Source organism: Biomphalaria glabrata, chromosome 13 (assembly GCF_947242115.1).
Source record: "Biomphalaria glabrata chromosome 13, xgBioGlab47.1, whole genome shotgun sequence".
Classification (NCBI taxonomy): domain Eukaryota; kingdom Metazoa; phylum Mollusca; class Gastropoda; family Planorbidae; genus Biomphalaria; species Biomphalaria glabrata.
This window is the reverse complement of record NC_074723.1, coordinates 14379245-14399047: the sequence shown is the minus strand read 5'-3', so window position 1 is coordinate 14399047 and position 19803 is coordinate 14379245. Positions and strand designations below refer to the sequence as shown.

Sequence of the window (19803 nt, the reverse complement as noted above, 5' to 3'; positions counted from 1 at the left end):
GTAATTGTCTGGACATGAAAACATCTGGACATGAAAACATCTGAGCATCCTCAACAAGACAATACTTCATCCATCAGGGCTTGACAATCAAACTGTCTCCCTATTCGCCATATAAAAAAATGTTTCTTTTCTTTCACAATTTTGTAAAAAAAAAAAAGTTAAAAAATAAAAAAAAAACATATACTAGCAACAAGTAGCTTGAATTTTTTATTCCATTCTATTTAGACTTCCTCTTTTGAAGGCCAAATATATGGCCTACAATAAACATCCCTAGACTGGAAATATTAAATAGAAAATTCTTGTATGGTAAATACAGACATTGTCGGAAGTTTGAGCTGTGGTATCCTAACTTCAAGACATATGAATGATAACAAGAAAAACATTTATAAAAATACATTTTAAAAAAAGACAATACCTCTATTATTAAACATAAAATATAATGAAATTATTTTTAAAAATAATTAAAATAATATTTGGTTTAAACTGGGTATCAAACCTCCTCCTGATGCAACAACTAAAAATTCACATGAAGGATTGATCCACTTTCACTGTCTAAGGCACGAGTGCAATCTTTCCATCTAGTCTAAGGCACAGGTGCTGCCATTTCCATCTTGTCTAAAGCGATGTAACGGGCGATGCACGGTTGCAGCCATTTCCATGTAGTATTAGGCACAAGTGAAACCATTTCCATCTAGTCTAAGGCACAAGTACAACCATTTCCATCTAGTCTAAGGCACAAGTGAAACCATTTCCATCTAGTCTAAGGCACAAGTACAACCATTTCCATCTAGTCTAAGGCACAGGTGCTGCCATTTCCATCTAGTCTAAGGCACAAGTGAAACCATTTCCATCTCGTCTAAGGCCTTTTAAGGCACGAGTGCCATCTAACCCCGGGTAGTGGTAGAACCTGGAGATGGAAATAACATGATAGATAACTCTACAGATATTTGTTTCTAAAGATTAAATTAATATATCTCGTCTTCCCATCTACCAGACCAAAGTCTGTGTCTTCTTCTATGGCAATAGAAAATATATCACGATATAAAAATATAATAATCCGAACACTCCTACAATGACATTCAATAAAATATGTGATTCTTGGCCAATGGAGCTATGAAAGAATCTCTTATGACAAGCAGGTGATATGCCTCCAACATTCTATTAGGAGGCGACCGGATCATGCTTCTATACGAGTGGGTGTATGATTGAACAGGTTATAGATGAAATAATTATAACAACGAATAATTTTGTCAAAATGTACATGAAAGTTCCTCCTTTCAGATCTTACGATCTGTAGGGCTGATGATGTAAAAGTCATCTATTTCTGTGACCAACGGTTAACGAGGGTGTCATGTGGCCATCACAACGACCAACCACCTTTACTGTTCCCCAACTAATGTCAGGTACCAATTAGAGCTGGATGGACTCAGAGGGCCCAAAGATCCCGAAATTAAAAATCCCAGTCTTTACCAGGATTCGAAGTGCACATGAAGAAATTCAATGACACCGTTCTGACAATAATGTTTATAGTAAGTGAGACATTAAGACTTGGACATTGAGTAACATTCCTTGAAGAGACGAGACTTTATCTCTTTATCTTTTCTTGTTGACCTTTCTTTTTTGTGTCCTCCTCCTGTTCTCTTTATACTTCCGTACGGTTAATCAAGGTGCCGGAAAATAAATATAGACCACGTGACAAATCGCACCTGCCCACTTTGATTGGATGAATCCCTGCGTTTGGGAATAACCCGTTGACAAATCGCGTGTCGGGCAAAACGAATTCATCGCGTCAATGGAAGGGTGGGGCTGGGGGCTGATCAGAGAAGCATCTCATCTTTACATCGGGATGTATAGGTCAGTGAGAAAATGGGGAGATTTAACAAAAAAAAAAAATGCAAAGAGTAGGGCTTGATCTATAATGAAAGAACGAGGCTTGGTCTATAATGTAAGAACGAGGCTTGGTCTATAATGTAAGAACGAGGCTTGGTCTATAATGTACGAACGAGGCTTGGTCTATAATTTACGAACGAGGCTTGCTCTATAATGTAAGAACGAGGCTTGGTCTATAATGTAAGAATGGGTCTTTGTCTATAATAAAAGAATGAGGCTTGGTCTAAAATGAAAGAGTGACGCATCGACGGCTCAAAACTTATGGGTTGTTGTTTTTTTTCATGTAGCGTATATTTATATTTTATTCTGAATACTTTACCAACAACACTTTAAATGTCACGGTTGAAAACACTGTTGTGGTTAAGAAGTGTTTGCATTTAGTGTGCTCGTAATATAAAAATGCAGCTCCGGATTTTCGACATTTCGTTGATCCAGGGCCTTATCCACAAACTCATATAAGTACATTTTTTAATATTAAAATTGCATACTAAAGATTTTTTGTAAAAGAAGAAAAAAAAAGAGATTAAATTTACAAGCGCTCTATTTCTTTCTTCTAAAATATAGAACTCTTTTAGATACATATATAAGTATTATTATTAATTAGTGGGTTTTATTGGAGTTTTTGAAAAAGTGTAGGGGGCTCCACAAAAATCCTGCCCCGGGGCCTCCGCTTACTTAAATCCGGCCCTGCATTCAATAATGCTTGTATCACCATCGCACTTGAGTCTTTTACTCTATGCCAATGAGGTATTAAGTCTATAATAACCAGACAAACTAGATTGTAGTCCTCAACATGCGATAGACATTCAGACCATTTCAATAGACTCTATCAATATACTATTATGGAAACAAACAGAAAGAATGAAGACACTCTAGGACAGCTGTATTACACCGAGCCTAGTTAAGTATGCTAGACACAAGTTACTGCTTGCGCTAATTAGAAACTGAGGCCTGATTCAGAAATGAAGTACTGCTCTACGCGGAGGGACAAAATACATTAGCAAGGCCTAGGACCCTTGGATGATTTTTTTTTAAATTATGTATTTCTTAATATATATTTATTTGTATAAATTAGATCTTGACTCTTATTTTGTGGCTTGTTATAGTGTTAACGGCATTCGTTAGATTATGTTTAAATGTAACCATATACTTAGACAGTGATTTCACCTTTTTCTTGTGACACAGCGACACTGAAAACATATTCACATTTGGCAAGTCTTTCATTATCCCCCTTCCCCCTTTTTCCACGAAAATAATAAATTCAATTACTTGTATATTAATTATTGAGTTTAAAATATTATGATAGCCCAAGGTTATTTTTTTTTCTCTTTCAGAATCAAACCTCATTTTGCTGAATCGGTAAGTTTCTTTTCCATAATATATGAATATATATATTATATTATATTATTATCATTATCCATCCATCCATCCCAGTGGCGCTACAGCCCATGGAGGGCTCTGGCCTGCTTTAACACATCCTTCCATTCAGATCTCTCCTGGGCCTTTCGTCTCCACGCCCTAACCCCAAGCATGTCCTTTTCCAGGCCTAGGTCGTTTTCCGTTGAGATCTGTCCGGGTTTTCTTGTGTGTATTAGCTTTCGTAACAGTATTTTTTATATGACAGAGTTGTTAGCCCTGTGCATAACCATCTGGGGGGCTGCCCCTTTCAGCTCTCTGGATAGCTGCCTTTATTTTCAGGTAAGGTGCCCTAGCCTTTGTGGATCCCTCCACTTCCTGCAAGGCAGCAGGTTTGATTTTGGTCCACCCCGGGTATTTTATTTCCCCGGTACCCACCATATCTGGAGGGCATTCCCCTATTCGCCACCTGGGGAGGCGCTCGATGGGAAATCAAAAACTCCACACGAGATTATTATCATTATACTGTAGAGAAATACTTGACCTCTTTTTTATTACAAAGCTTATATCAACTAACTCTGTCTGTCTGGTAAAAAGCTTGAACATATTTTTCTCCCATTTCCCATTCTCTGATCAAGTTAAAACTTTTCACAATTATTCATTCCTGACAAGACATGAATCAAATAGAAAACATTAACCAATTAGTCAATTAATTATTGGTGATTAATTATTTTGTTTGATATTGAAGTAAGTGGAATAACTGCTACTTAATGAGAGATGTGGATGTATATATGGATTTAATCCTCAGATTACGTTCTGGCACGTTTTTCTTCCACTTCCTATTCTCGGAACAAGTTGAAATTTTGCATTTTGAGAATAAATTCTCCATGAAGCACAACCGGTCATTTCATCCCCGGTCACTTCATCCCCGGTCACTTCATCCCCGGTCATTTCATCCCCGGTCACTTCATCCCCGGTCACTTCATCCCCGGTCACTTCATCCCCTGGTCACTTCATCCCCCGGTCACTTCATCCCCGGTCATTTTATCCCCAAATTAAATAGTTTATATATAAATATGATTATGTAGAATGGTTTTTGACATTTTATGACTTGTTACTAATGCGCTTATAGAGTTTCCTCTTCCACTTTGTTTTCTTAATGAGAAATCTTATTGTAAATCTGGGTGTGTACTTAGCTATAGCGCTTCTATTGGATGTGGGGGTTGTAATATCATAATATTACCCGGATCGAAGGCCAAGTAAAAAATCATTTGAGAGATAGAAGTGCAATTAGAATAATTATGATCATGCCGCTGATAACTTATCATCAAAGGCCAAGGTGTGGTGCAAGTAGTGGAAATCTTTTGAGAGTGCGATTAGAATATTTATGATCATGCCGCTGATAACTTATCATCAAAGGCTTATGTGTGGTGCAAGTAGAGTAAATCTTTTGAGAGATAGAAGTGCGATTACAGTAATTATGACCGTGCCGCTGATATTTATAATCAAAGGCCAAATTGATTGAAAGTACGACCAAGTTTCACTTTATTTTATTTTTCAATCGTTCTTTCTTGAAAATGGGCGCGTTATTTTTTAGCCTTGAAATAAGGTTTTATTTTTTTCTAATAAAGGCGGAGTTCACCCATCCTCGTGATATCATGTCCCCAGTATAAGTTTTGCTTTAATTCCTTTTAAACATTAACATGTTACAATTTTGTCATTTAAATAAAAAATGAATACATTAAATATTGCTCATTTCACGATTTTTTAAATTACAATTTGTTGGATAAAAATGATCAGATGATGAAAATATCAAGGGATGAAATGACCGGGGATGAAGTGACCGGGGGATGAAGTGACCAGGGGATGAAGTGACTAGGGAATGAAATGACCGGGAACCGGCTTTATATACATTGACTTTATTTGTTGATTTAGTTACAGAAAGATTTTTTATTCATTGCAAATTTTTCCTTTTTTTTTGCTCATCTATTTCATTGAGACCACCATATTCACTTCAGTGTGAGACCCCAATTGCTTAAGGCCGGTCCTGATACCATCATCCTCATATCCAATTAACTATTTGAAGTTTCCTACCAACCCAACATCCTTTCATCCCACCAACCCAACATCCTTTTATCCCACCAACTCAACATCCTGTCATCCCACCAACCTGAACAGCTGCTCTTCTGGTACATGTACTTTCTTTTCCCATCTTTCCTTTAAACAAAGACTTTAAAAATGAGACCACCGCCTCTACGCATCAATTCAAATGCATTCGCTAATTGATCATTCCCATGAGAAGTTTATTACATGCTAACAAATTAGATATAAATCTTTCAATGATCTCCCCTTTCTTGTAAACAAAAAATAGCAAATGTATTTTGGTTGGAAAAGTTTGTCCAGATCTAAGAATCCTTTTCTATGATTGTTTTTTTCCGAACTAGTAAACAGGATAGCTGTCTCTCCATTTTACTGCTTGCTAGATATAAATATATTTCTCCGTGGCTTTAAAGTACGTCATAAATTGATCCGATTTCTTTTGAGTCCGTTATCTGAAATAAAAAAATACGTCACTAGTTTCCTGTTCCTAGATAGTGACGAAATGTTACTGTGGCCAACGGCTAACGATGGTGTCCGGTTCCTAATGCATAGGCAGTAGTCATCATATAAACATGTTCTTATAGTGAATTGTTGAATGGCGATGTAGTGACTTCTCGCCTTGTCTCATAGTGTCTCGTTACGTATTGCTTATTCTACTTCTAGACTCAGCACTACTTTCTTAAGAAACAGAAGAAGTTTCACTGCTACGGTGGCTCCAATATAAAAAGTAGTAGCATTTATATAGTAGTCCCGAAATGTCCTGTTTGATATTAGTTTCTTTAAATTATTACCTATAGATTTAAGTGATACGTAATGTAAAAAAGAATAGTTATTACTCTTATTCTTATTTTGTTATATAACGACTTCTGTCTAAAAAAATTTTAACAAGCAAAATATATAAATACTTTTAAAAATAATAAAGCTGAATTTTAGCTGAACAATTACTGCAAAACTCTCTCAATGCTGCAAGATTTAACTCCCTTTTTATATTAAACCTAATTAATTTATCACCACTAATTAAATAATAAATTTGTTACATTTTTTATTGATTCATGTATTGTCTTCAACAATGAGCAAAGATTCAATCTCATCCGAGACTGGGAAGTGGGAGAAATAACGTGTACAAGATTTGCACCAGATAGACAGAGTTAGATGAGATATAACCTTTGTACAAATACAGAGTTAGATGAGATATAACCTTTGTACAAATACAGAGAGTTAGATGAGATATAACCTTTGTAAAAATACAGAGAGTTAGATGAGATATAACCTTTGTACAAATACAGAGTTAGATGAGATATAACCTTTGTAAAAATACAGAGTTAGATTAAATATAACCTTTGTACAAATACAGAGAGTTAGATGAGATATAACCTTTGTACAAATACAGAGAGTTAGATGAAATATAACCTTTGTAAAAATACAGAGTTAGATGAGATATAACCTTTGTAAAAATACAGAGAGTTAGATGAGATATAACCTTTGTACAAATACAGAGTTAGATGAGATATAACCTTTGTAAAAATACAGAGTTAGATGAGATATAACCTTTGTAAAAATACAGAGAGTTAGATGAGATATAACCTTTGTACAAATACAGAGAGTTAGATGAGATATAACCTTTGTAAAAAATATTGTTCTTTAAAACGAAGTATTATTATTTTGTTTATGTGTTGCGTCATTTTTGTAGTATTGTTTGTGAACACCGGTAATCAGGTTGTGAAGTAGTAAAGAGTGTTTCGACATTCGACCTATAGAAAACACGACGTCGTCTAATCTGACATTGATGTGACTGTCATATATTTCTTTGGCCAGATCGACGACATTCTCCGTACAAAACAAAAACATGACCGGTGCTAGAAATTGAGCTTAAAAAAATTCAAGTTTTTTAAATTGAAGTTTTTAGGCCGTGGGCGAAGCGAGGACACTGCTGGTCAGGCGAGAGTTGTCTGCTCACTTGCCGCATATTCACCACCACTAACACCAGTGGCAAGCCAGTGACAGGATTGTCCCCACCGTTATACCTCGAGCTTCTATACCGGGCACCACGGAGCCAACCCAGTCGCGCGTGATGTCGATAATCTGCTGGAAAGTTCCAACCCTCTCTACTAAAAAAAAATAGTCTTCGGTGACCGCACACGCACAAAACCAAACACACACACAAACACTACAAGACATACATCACACACACCACACACAGACATTACACACACTACTACACAAATATCACACAGCACACACAACAGTAAAGACTTTATCTTCTTATTTTTTCGTAAGTTAACGGTAACCTCGAATATCCAAGTCCCATAGTTCTACACAAGTTAACCATTAAGCAGCACTTTCTTGTTTGATCATAGCCTATAGTTCTACACAAGTTAACCATTTAGCACCACTTTCTTGTTTGATCATAGCCTATAGTTCTACACAAGTTAACCATCTAGCAGCACTTTCTTGTTTGATCATAGCCTATAGTTCTACACAAGTTAACCATCTAGCAGCACTTTCTTGTTTGATCATAGCCTATAGTTCTACACAAGTTAACCATCTAGCAGCACTTTCTTGTTTGATCATAGCCTATAGTTCTACACAAGTTAACCATCTAGCAGCACTTTCTTGTTTGATCATAGCCTATAGTTCTACACAAGTTAACCATCTAGCAGCACTTTCTTGTTTGATCATAGCCTATAGTTCTACACAAGTTAACCATTTAGCAGCACTTTCTTGTTTGATCATAGCCTATAGTTCTACACAAGTTAACCATCTAGCAGCACTTTCTTGTTTGATCATAGCCTATAGTTCTACACAAGTTAACCATCTAGCAGCACTTTCTTGTTTGATCATAGCCTATAGTTCTAGACAAGTTAACCATTTAGCAGCTAAATACAAGGACAAAAGTATGTTGAGTTATTTGCATCTCGCTCTCGTTCTATCTTTCACTATTACATTCTTTTTCTCTCTCATACTCTCTCTCTCTCTCTCTCTCTCTCTCACACACACACATATTATTTCTTCTCCTCTCTTTCTCTCCTGTACTTTCGCTGTCTCCTTTCTATCTTGCTTTCTCTTTTTCACATACATACACACTCTCTCTTTCTCTCTCTCTCTTATAACTATCCTCTCTCTTTCTCTTATTATTCATTCTTCTTCTCTCTCTATTCTCCCTCTTTTATTTCTCTCTCTCGTACTCTAGCTCTCTGTATTTCTCGTACTTTCGTTCTCTCCTTCCCTCTCCCGCCTCTCCACCTTTTACTCTGTGTGTGTGTGTGTGTGTAAGGAAGCTTTCCATCAACAGCGCTTTCAAGACTTTGTTATTTACTACTTGAGTTGACCTACTCAATATTCCGTCTCTATAAAACATAATAAGAAGCCTCACATCTTTCTACTACTTCTCTAGTACACCTATCTTCAATGCATTCATAAAACTTCCGAATGAAAAAGATCACAAAGATTAGTCTGTTTACAGAGCGTTATTTCTTATAGCATTGTCTCTACAATTTATGGCTTCACATTAGGATCAGACGTTTTATCTCTGGGCTATTAGGTCTAAGAAATTATGCTTGGAAACTTATGACTCTATGATCAGGTTTGTCGACATTTAGAAAGCTTAGATTTCAGTAAATCCATCTATCCATCCCAGTGGAGCTACAACTCAAAGGTGTAACCTGAACACATCTTTCCTTTCAGATTTCTTTTGAGAGTTTTGTCTCCATTCCAAACTCCCAGACGCAAAGGTAAATAGCATCCTATTTTTCAGGCATCAGTCGTTACCGGTAAATCTAATTTAAAAGGCTCAGCCTAAAAACCATTAGTCTGAAGGAACAAGCGTCAAAATGTGTATGATAAAATATTAAATAAATGGCGAAAATATCTATGTGTATATCTTGTACCTGATATCTAGCTTGAACCTATGAACGTTGAGGACCTGTGCCAATTACCACTGGTAGCCAACCTCATTATTACGAATTGAAAAGGCCCCCGTTAGGATCTGGCTCTTGCAATAGTGAAGTGTGGATCAAAGCTCCGATCGAACCCCCCCCCCCCCTATTGCTATGTGATTTCCTGCATTCTGAGCTGCAGAAATGTATTATAGGGTTAGGGAAAAAAAACGAGTACTAAAAAAATGCGAGACCCCACGATCCTTAAGATCCTTAGCGATCGCACACTTTACACAACTGTAGTTCCTGGCCCACTGTTAGCTTTACTTTATATTAGACCTACCTCTTGTTGAATTACTAGCACAAAGCCTTTGTATCTTCTGAGTACCTCCGCCTATGGGCCACTTAGCGCTACAGTAATTAGATGTAGCTAAGACATTTCTCTCCTTACAAGCTTAAGTCTTACAAGTAATCAGTCATTTGTGTGTAGTACGTACTAACCCCAGAGTAATTTGCCATCCCCGCTGTGGTACTACGGGTCAAAAATAACTTAGAGGAGCATCTAAAACAAGTAGACCTAAGCGAAGTCCCATAACCCAATAATTGCGTTGAGCAATAAAAGGCAAAGCTCATATTGGCCATAATTCTGACAGATTGTTTACAGGGAGTTCGGGTCTGCCTTCTTGAAGTCTCCTCCCTTTGGCATAGCACAGTGGGGTTACACCAGGAACTATAACCTCGAGTGGCTCTAGAATAAACCAAGGGATAACTTCAAGGGGAGAACTAAATTACTACGAGTGCCCTGTAGACAAAGGGGAGATAACTTCTTTTATTTTTAAAAATCTTTATAGAATTTTCCTCGTTCCATGAACCTTAAGGATGACGACTTAGCACTGTGGAGGGGTAAAAGTTTATAAAGGGGGGAGGGGTGCCAGGGAAGGTGAGAGCGAATGGTGGAAGGGAGAGAAACAATGGTCTGAAGGGAGATTAAAAATAAAAATCTATAAAAAATAATTTTATATGAGTTTTGAGCAAACTGGCTTCTTCCCCTTGTCTGAATCATTTCTCTACCAACATGGAGGTTAATGAGTGTATGGAATGTCAGCAAGCCGCGAAATAATAATTTGTTGAAATATATTTATTTAAAATGCCTTGGGTATATATTATTCATGTACACCTAGAGCAAATATTTGTTGATTGCAACGAGATCTAGAACAGTGATTCCCAAAATGGTTTATATGGAATATAAGGGTTCTACAAAGTTTTCTAAGGGGTCTACGAAAGAAAAAAACCTAAATTAGGGGTCTATGAGATGTTCACGGTTGTCTACGATAATAGATTTCATTTACACAGGTCGTGACTTTAACATCATGTAATTCTTTCATACACTAATATATGATTTGTACCAGAGTTAATCCTTTAAATACTTATCCTGCTATTCAAACATGTTTAACTAAATGAATGTAGACTGTACAGCGCTGATTATTTAAAATTGGTATTTATTCCTTCCTTGTCATACTAGCGGTTGCCTAAGTGCCTTTTTATACCAATGTGAAATCAATCATGCTGGAGGATCATTTGAAACAATTCCTGCAACCTGACAAAATAGATAAAGATTTGAAAATCATTCGTATTCTGATCAGATCAGAATAGACCCACAAAATCTCTCTTCGACAACATATAAAGAAGATATTAGTTTGTGAGCGTCTTACAAAATCTCTTTACATATAGCAAAATACAGAAAACACTATAGGTAAAACATTGATTTTACCAGCCGTTGTAGTTTTAAATAAATGTTTTACACAAACAAACCTACATCTGATATTAATAAACGAATTTCTTTAAGCAACAATACAGTTCAAGGGCACATCTGTGGCAAGTTCAAGGGCACATCTGTGGCATGAGATATAAAAATAAAAGTTTCTTTTGTAATTCTTTCCAAACGACATATAAACAGTTTGGGATCAGCGGCGTCGCAGGCTCTGACAAGGTGTAGCGCTGTGTGCTGCAAACTGCCTAAAGGTCGCCGGCTCCTTATTTTTAACAACAAGGCAGCACAGTTTGAATTCAGTTTTCCATCTGCTAGGTGGGTAGCAAGCCAAGTCTAATGAGCCCTTCCTGCCGAAAGCTTACTGGTTTAAGTACTCAATAGGTACTTACCTTCACCCCTTCTCCTGTTAGTGAAAACAGTTCTGCGCACCCAATATTTGAGCCAGACGTGAAAGATTAAAAAATACATGAGAAACTGCTCTTTGCGAAAACGTTTACAATGATACGTAAGGCTAAAACTTTGTACACTTATTCATTGCCTCTAAAAAAACATAAATCAATCGAAAAAATGATCAATTATTTTATCATTTAATCATAATCAATTTATTTATTTGTATGTACGGTACTAGTAAAGGGGATTGTACCCTTGTGTAGAAAAGGATTTGGTACCTTAAAAATTTGAAACTAACAATGGATAACAGTGGCTCTAGAATAAACCAAGGGTGGGCAAATTTCAGCCCGCGGGCCACATATTTCACGTCAGAGTGTTTTATGCGGCTCGCGGACACCTTCAGAAATCAGGTGTGCTTACAGATTATACAATGCAAATATATTAGAAATAAATAATTATAAATATCTATATAAATTATTGAACCTTCTGACTCTGATCACTCATGATGAAGAAACATTTTCCCTACAAGTCATATTCTAAAAAGCTTACAGAAAACGAAAATTATTCTTATTTCAGAACATTCTGTCAAAGACACAAACTCAGGCAGGCTGTTATTCAATACTAGGAAGAACTTTCTTGAAAGTGTTGAGTTGGCATGCAACAAAATAGCAAGTGTAACAACTGATGAGAGCAGGGCCGGCCTTAGGGCAATGTAGCCAATGCGGCGGCAGTGGGCCCTGCACTTTCATAGGCCCCGCGCTAACACTAGTTTTAAATTATTAAATAAAACCATTTCTACTTATCACAGTGTTCCCGCGGCCTCATGATTTTCCAGGAGCTCCTGGAACTCTCCTTAAATTGCAAAGTCTACGAAAAAGTCATGAAAATCAACTGAAACTATTAAAATGTCCTGAAAAAAAGATCAAATTGTCATTTTGGGGTGCCCTTCTTTATTGGAAACGATAATCCTACTCGCGAATTAAAGAAAACGACATTATCAGCTTTCATTTTAAAAAAAAACCCAAAACAGGAAGTTCCAATACTTAATCTATTGTAATAGTCACTGGCATATAGATATAGATCTAAATCGATCTCGATTTCTTTAGAAAAAAAAACAAATCGATATTTCGCTAGTTGATAGCAAATCTTTAAAGCAGATATGAATTTTCTTCGGCTTTTTATTGGAAAACTAGTATTGTAGATGGCTCGTCAAGTCAATTTGACCGTGATTTTGTACTCAGTAAAGTATGAATAAAATGTAAAGACCAAGTTATTTTCTAACAAAACAATATTAATTTTCACTACCCAGACTAGGCCCCACGCAATCCGTTTCGCATAGGGCCCCGCAATCTGTAGGACCGGCCCTGAATGAGAGTCCGTGCTTTGACTGACAAAAATAAAATTGAATTAAGGAACACTATCACAATCATAAACTCTAGACTGCACTGAATATCAAACATATTATTTACCCAATTATCACTGTAATCAAAATTATTAAAGTCTGGGGTCTTAACCACAGGCAGTTCAGGGGAGTACTTAAAGATTTGGAAACAAAATATTTCGATGTTACTACAGCAGTATCCGCGGGCTTAGTATGGGTGAGGTATTGAGAATAATATGAAATACCAATAAAGAAATTTTTATGTTCCTAGAAAGATATTTACTGTGACTTATTACTAATATTTCGAATGAAGAGTGGAGAAAGACTTCTCGTTTTACATAGAGGGTACCCGGTATAGCAATGGTATGAAATGTATGAGCAAGTCAAATCTTTTCAAACAAAGCCTTCCCATTTCTCAAGGCAAGCAAGTGAAAACATGTTCTGTCATTTTCCTTTGCTGAAAGGTGAAACTATTTCTAGTGAAATGTTTGAAATGTACAAGACTTATTTGGATTTCATGATTTTGGAATTTGAAAGCAAATTTTAAGACGTCAAGAACTTGGAACCAGTTTTCAATACCCTTAGCTCACCATTTTGTGCAGAAGCTGATTCAGCTCCAGAAGATATACCTCCAAGCAAATTATGAGCTTTAAAAGAAGTTAGGGTCAGTCAGTTCTTCCATGGGGGCTTTATAGATGCCAAAAGCTGTATTGCCACACTTAAAAAAAAAGACTTTGCCTGCTAAATTTTCACATTATTTGTGACCACTTACATTTGTGAACAAGCATTTTTTGTTTTAGAAACTAAACAAGTGTAAGAACAGGTCGATGGTGACTGGCTGTAATTTAAAAAAAAAAAACAATTCACGAGGATAAGAACTAGAAGCACGAGTGTAAACAGGTAAAGACTTTACATTAAGTACAACTTTACATCTGTCGTGAAATGTTGTGATGTAAAAAAGACTATGATAAAATGTATATAAATTCGTAAAATGAGCTTCAGATATTGCTAACTCTAGTTGCAATTTCTACATTGAGAGTGTAAAAAAATATAATGTAAATGTATAATAATACGGTATGAATATAAATTAAAAGACATTATACACAGCTAGGTAGCTAGATATATATATATATATGCGGCCCCCCTTTCCTAATTTTTTTTAACGCTGCCCCCGAAAGAAAAAGGTTGCCCACCCCTGCTATAAATCTATTTTCATAAGCATTTTTCTGGCTTAGTGGCTAGTATATACAACTTGAAATGCTTGAGCCGTGGTGTTCAAATGAAAGTAGAACTTTTTTTTTCTTTAAGCTTCTTTTATAAAGCCATCATGGAAGCCTTCTCCCAGATACCCCTACTTCCCCCTCCCCAGATTTATTATTGTTAGACTACACTCTAGAGCAGGGGTTCTCAACCTGTGGGTCGCGACCCCTTCGGGGGTCTATTGACGATTTGTCAGCGGTCGCACAAGGCCATTGAAAATCTGATTTTTTTTTTGGTCAATTCTAGCATGTAATACTTGACACATGCAAATAATTATTTCATTGGAATTGACTATTTGTATAGTTATTCGAGGATAGATGTGACAGACAACAAAATCAGAAGTGATTTCAAACATTCCTATTATCGCAGCAGAAAAAAATTTAATAGTATAAGCTAATGTGCATAACGTTTCGTTACGTCTGGTCGTGTTGTCAAGCTCTAGACTCTCGTCTGTAAGGTCAAGAGTCATAAATAAAAGTAACAAAGCTATTAAGATATCAATAAAGTATTAGGTGGCCTTCTTTTAAAGTAGGCCTTTATGCATTTGTGATGACCAATTAAACGTGCTAAAGCTGTAATATGTGAACTAAAATGTGTATGTTTTGAAAAAGGTGAAACAAAGCACCCATAATATTTCAATTTGAATAAGTTAATTTTGTATAGAAATACACAACGTATTGGACAACATGATACTTTGATGAACTCCTAATGGTAGCAGGACAGGAAAGCGTGGGCCTCCCCTAGTGCTCTGGTAAGTAACTCTGTTGTGGGCCTCCCCTAGTGCTCTGGTAAGTAACTCTGTTGTAGAAGACAGTGCCTCATAGCTCCCATGCAGTTCAAGTGACCCTTTAGTTGTCTTCCCGCAGTTCTTGGACACTGTTGTAAGCCATGCGCCACTGTTTCCTCTGCCTGACCCATTTAAGCAGGAATTGAAAAACTCCAGTACGTCATTTGTAACGAAGTACTTTAAGTCTATGGAGCCGAAACAACTGTCATGTCATATTGATAGCTAGCATCCGAACTTTGTTGTCCAGGATACCCAGTAGTTTAGAGGAATGGTTTGACATATAAATGTTGGCCATTTAAAGATGTTTGCAATCCACGAGATTATGTAAACGTATTAACGTAAATAAGTTCATTTTTGGAACAGTTTCAAATAGTTTTGAAAAATATTAGTGGCGTCTGGACAGATGGTGCTCCAAGTATTGGTTCCACGACAATTCGTTCATCCTCCATTTCGTTCACCCGACAATTCGTTATATAACTTATCTCCCATTTCCCATTCTCAGATCAAGTTGAAACATTGCATGATTATTCATTGTACAAGACATGAATCAATAAATAAAAAAAAAAACAAATTAGTTAATTAACTATTGGTGATTATTATTTTGTTTGATATTCAAATAAGGGAAATAAGTGCTACTTAAGGAGAGACGTAAATGTGCATATGGATCTATTCCCCTTATTACGTTTTGAAACGCTTTTCACCCACTTGCCAGTCTCGCATCAAGTTGAAATTTTGCATAATTATTCATAGTCGATTACAATACACGAATCAATCCAAAAATTGACCAATTAGTTAATCAATTAGTACTAATTGGATAATTTTGTTTCATATGGCAGAAAGGGAGATAAACCTTGCCATTTTCAGATAAATGACAGTAGTTAGCGGTTCTTTCCCTTAGATAAGTTTTCTTTTTTTTTTTAAGTTTTTTTTTCTCTTGCTTGTTTGTATATTTGTTTCTCTTCGTCTCACTTATCTTGGTCGATCCTCGATTCCTCACGGTGCATGGCTTAGCCTTGTCATTCCCGTAGTAGACTAGAGCTTTCCAAAACTTAGATGTCTCATGCTCTCAGTTTTATGATACTGTCTGCACTTGTGCGTTACATGAAATTGTGAACAGATATTCTTCTAATGTTTTGTTGTTTGTTTTTCTGAGTCATGGCTCCTTTTTCTTTTAGGATATTTTACACCATGAGGTGTGTGATAGGCCCAGTGGTAGAGCGCTTCGAGGCTAAAGCTATTGTTTCAAGTTCATATTCTGGTGGAATGGCTCCTTTTTTAACCTGACACCTCTAGACAAAAGTTAAATCATAAGCCTCAAAGTGAAAGTTTTCTCAATGGCGTGATAGTTTGTGTGTAATATATATGAACATGAGTGTCCCGCATGGGCCGCCTATGGGTTTATGTAAAAAAAAATTCTTTTAACTTTTTCTATTATCTTATGGCCTTATTTAGTCGCCAATGACGAAGGATCATCGTATTTAGCCTCGGCATTAGCTATGACCGGAATGATGCCCGCAAAGCGGTTCCCCCCTCTCCAATCAATTGATGTTTCCGAAGGAGCTGCAGGTGCCGATACATATTAGGATCAGAGGCGTCGCAAGGATACAGCACTGTTGGTTGCAAGCTGCCTATGAGCCATCGGTTTCTGATTTTGATCAGGTTATATGTCCGTCCAAAGCATTTATTATGTTTGGGTATAGCCACAACTCAGGTATAGTTGAATTCAGAGTATTCTCTCTCCTAGGTGGATAGCTAAGGAAGACTAAAGAGCCCCTCCTGGTAGAAGCTGGCAAGTGTAAATGCCAGTTGCTCGCCTCTGCCCCTCCTGTCAGTAACAAAAGCTCCACAGGAACGAATAGCTGTACCACACGTGAAGGTCAGGAATGGCACTGGTTATCAGAGGTCATTTCAGACTCATGCCATCGAAATCCTTTGTATAGTTAATAGAGTGATTAATTCCATTACCACTTCCGACAATTTCGGAACTATTTTAAATTAGAGTGTGATGATCTGAGAATACAATGGACAGCTATTACGTTCATTACCCAGGTCTTATCCTACTCTGTTCTTGCTTAGCTTGCGTTCTTTTAGATGATGTCATCAAATATTGTGTTCCTTCTTGACAGGAAGCTATTAGTGTTATTTGTACTGCACCAAAATGTCTCAGCGGCATTGAGTTAGGAAATAGCTCATTACAATACATTTTAAATGTTAACTAGAACAAAGAGAGTTTCTTACGAAACAAAGAAATCATTAAATGACTGGGCGAAAGTGTCCTTGAAGACAACTAAAAGAAGACATGGGGTAGGCGTGGATAATAACATTTGCAATGTCACCCTGACATGTTATACACAGTAAATTTAATGCACTGAAACATTGATTGAAGTCTGTTGCCTTATTGCTGGACTCATCTGAAAGTGAGAGTACTCTTTTGTTATTTTATCATTTTTATTTAGAGTTATGGAGTGTGTAAGCAAAGGCGGTCTTAAAGGCGAGTACCATACTCGGGACTTTGAGCCGTAAGCGTAGGTTATTTATACCGTACCATATTAGGCCAAAGGGCTAGTCCGCAATAATGCTGTGGGCCTTATTATTGCTACAAAACAAAGTAATTTACTGTAGGTACTGTATTATTGGCCGTTTAACTGCAGTGTGACTTCAGAACGTACTGTCTTTTAATTGTTCTGCCTGGACTGATTGATTTCTGTATTGATTCAGAGGCCTTTAATCAACGTAAGTATTGACTTAAAACATTTTGAATGAAAAACAAGCTAATTAAGATCGTTTCTGGTGTAGCCCTGTATGTCTCTCTCTCTCTCTCTCTCTCTATCTCTGTGTGTGTGTGCGTGTGCGTGTGTGTGTGTGTGTGTGCGTGTGCGTGTGTGTGTGTGGTGTGTGCGTGTGTGTGTGTCTATTCGCCGAAGTCATTTTAAAACGGATTGACGCATGTGCAGTGTTTAAATAAAAAAATAGTTAAAACAAAAAACGTTTATATTAGGGGAGGAACCACACAATCACTGTCATAGATACAATACTGCAATGTTTAGTTCCCATTTTATTAAATACCAATAATTAATTACCAGTAATGGATTAAACAATTGGTTACTTTTTTTATTGATTCCTATATAGTCATGGACTATAACTGTGCAAAGTTTCAACTTCATCCGAGAATGGAAAGTGGGAGAAACAAACGTGTAAAACATTTGTGACAGACAGACAGACAGACGGATTGTGTTGATATAAATTATAAGCTTTGTTAAGAAGAGGCCTGTTGACGGAGAGTCAGATACGTGTGACATATGGTCTGACGAGAAGAGAAGACCCCTACGTGAGATGTGATACAAGCATTTGGGCAACTTGTCATTTGATTTATGGTTTAAAAAGAGATTGACGGCTGTACATTTTAAGCTAGACTTCAATGTCCGTATCATGTTAAGTACTAGACGTGTAGCTGTCTGGAACTACAGCAAAATGCAGCCCCTATCAACATTTATTTATAATCTGTCGCAAAGTATGAATGTTCCTTGAAACCTGAGCCCTACCAGCAAGGAACACCCAGTCTAAATTAGTACCAGCCGTTTCATGGGGGGATATGTCTAAATGATGTTAGTTGTACTGGCTACACAGGATTGGGGTTAACTCTAAAAGGAAAATTGAAAATTGAACAGTCCCTAAATATGAAATTTAAAGCCTTAAAAAATAATTTTACTTTCAATAATCTAGGGTAATCTAGTGTAAGCTATGTTATTCTGGGCTATTCTGGGATAGTGTTCCTCAAACTTTTTGTTACTCGGGTACCCCTAATATATATAGTCAAAACTTGCCCACGGAACCCTAAAAGAAAACATTATTACATAAATTACACATCTAAAAGAAAGTGAAATAATGTTTATTGAGATTGCATCTTTTGTTTAAAATCAAATTATTAAATTATATATAAAAATTATGAGTTTTAGGAACATGATGAGATCTTATGAATGTTTTTTGGTCCTACTAAATTTGTTTAATTAGCAGACCCAAATCTCAACAAGCAGACATTTTTTGTTGATTTCTTGTATTTTGTGAGGAGGTTCATTACAGCAATGTCTCCACGTTGTACCAAATAACAAGACAGGAAGTAGTCGACAACTTCTGTACTATGACCCATAATGCAGAATATTTCATTGGTAGCTGTTTTTGCAATCAGACTTTGTGGTCTCCTTGTTCTAAAATGTGTTAGTCCCTTGTTTGTGGCTATTTCAAAAAGCTGCTCCTGTATCAGAATGGATTCATCTGTGACGAGTATCTGAGTTAGTGGACGTGCTAAGGGTTTGGGAATATCCAAGTGAAGAATGTCTTCAAATCTTCGCTTTGGCTCGTCATAGACTAGTACGTAATAGACTAGTACGTCATAGACTAGTACGTCATAGACTAGTACGTCATAGACTAGTACGTCATAGACTAGTACGTCATAGACTAGTACGTCATAGACTAGTACGTCATAGACTAGTACGTCATAGACTAGTACGTAATAGACTAGTACGTCATAGACTAGTACGTCATAGACTAGTACGTCATAGACTAGTACGTAATAGACTAAACAATTGAGAGGGGCAAGTTGGTTATTATTCAAATTATCCAATCGGATAGAGAAGACTTTTTTTTTATTGTATACAATTTCTCTTCCTGCGGACCCCCTACGTCGTCTAGCGGACACCTGGGGGTCCGCGGACACACTGCTCTAGGGTACATGAGACATACGTCCTAAAAAAAAAAAGCTGAACGGACTAGCTGTAATGACTTAAATAAACAATCATAAAGTAAATGTAGAGTATGTGGTGTGTTAGCGTGTTACTGGTGTAACCATGACTAAAACTAGCTTAATAGATTCTAATGACATAGTTGCGGTCATAAGTTGACTGAGAAAGGAGCAGCTAGAATCGGATGGCAGAAAGACGTATATTTTGTGACATGCATTTTGGCTAAATTGTTCAAAGTGACATTTCATTTCAAT

The 19803-nt window shown here is 36.8% G+C and overlaps 1 protein-coding gene across 1 annotated transcript in view; it reads left to right on the top strand.

Annotated features, from left to right (window-relative positions):
* Positions 1 to 3224: 3224 nt before the first annotated feature.
* Positions 3225 to 19803, top strand: part of LOC106057426 (G-protein coupled receptor dmsr-1-like) — an 87000-nt gene continuing 70421 nt past the window's right edge. The window contains exon 1 of the mRNA XM_056009028.1: positions 3225 to 3249. The gene's annotated coding sequence lies outside the window, so the exon portion shown is untranslated. The remainder of the gene's footprint in view (positions 3250 to 19803) is intronic.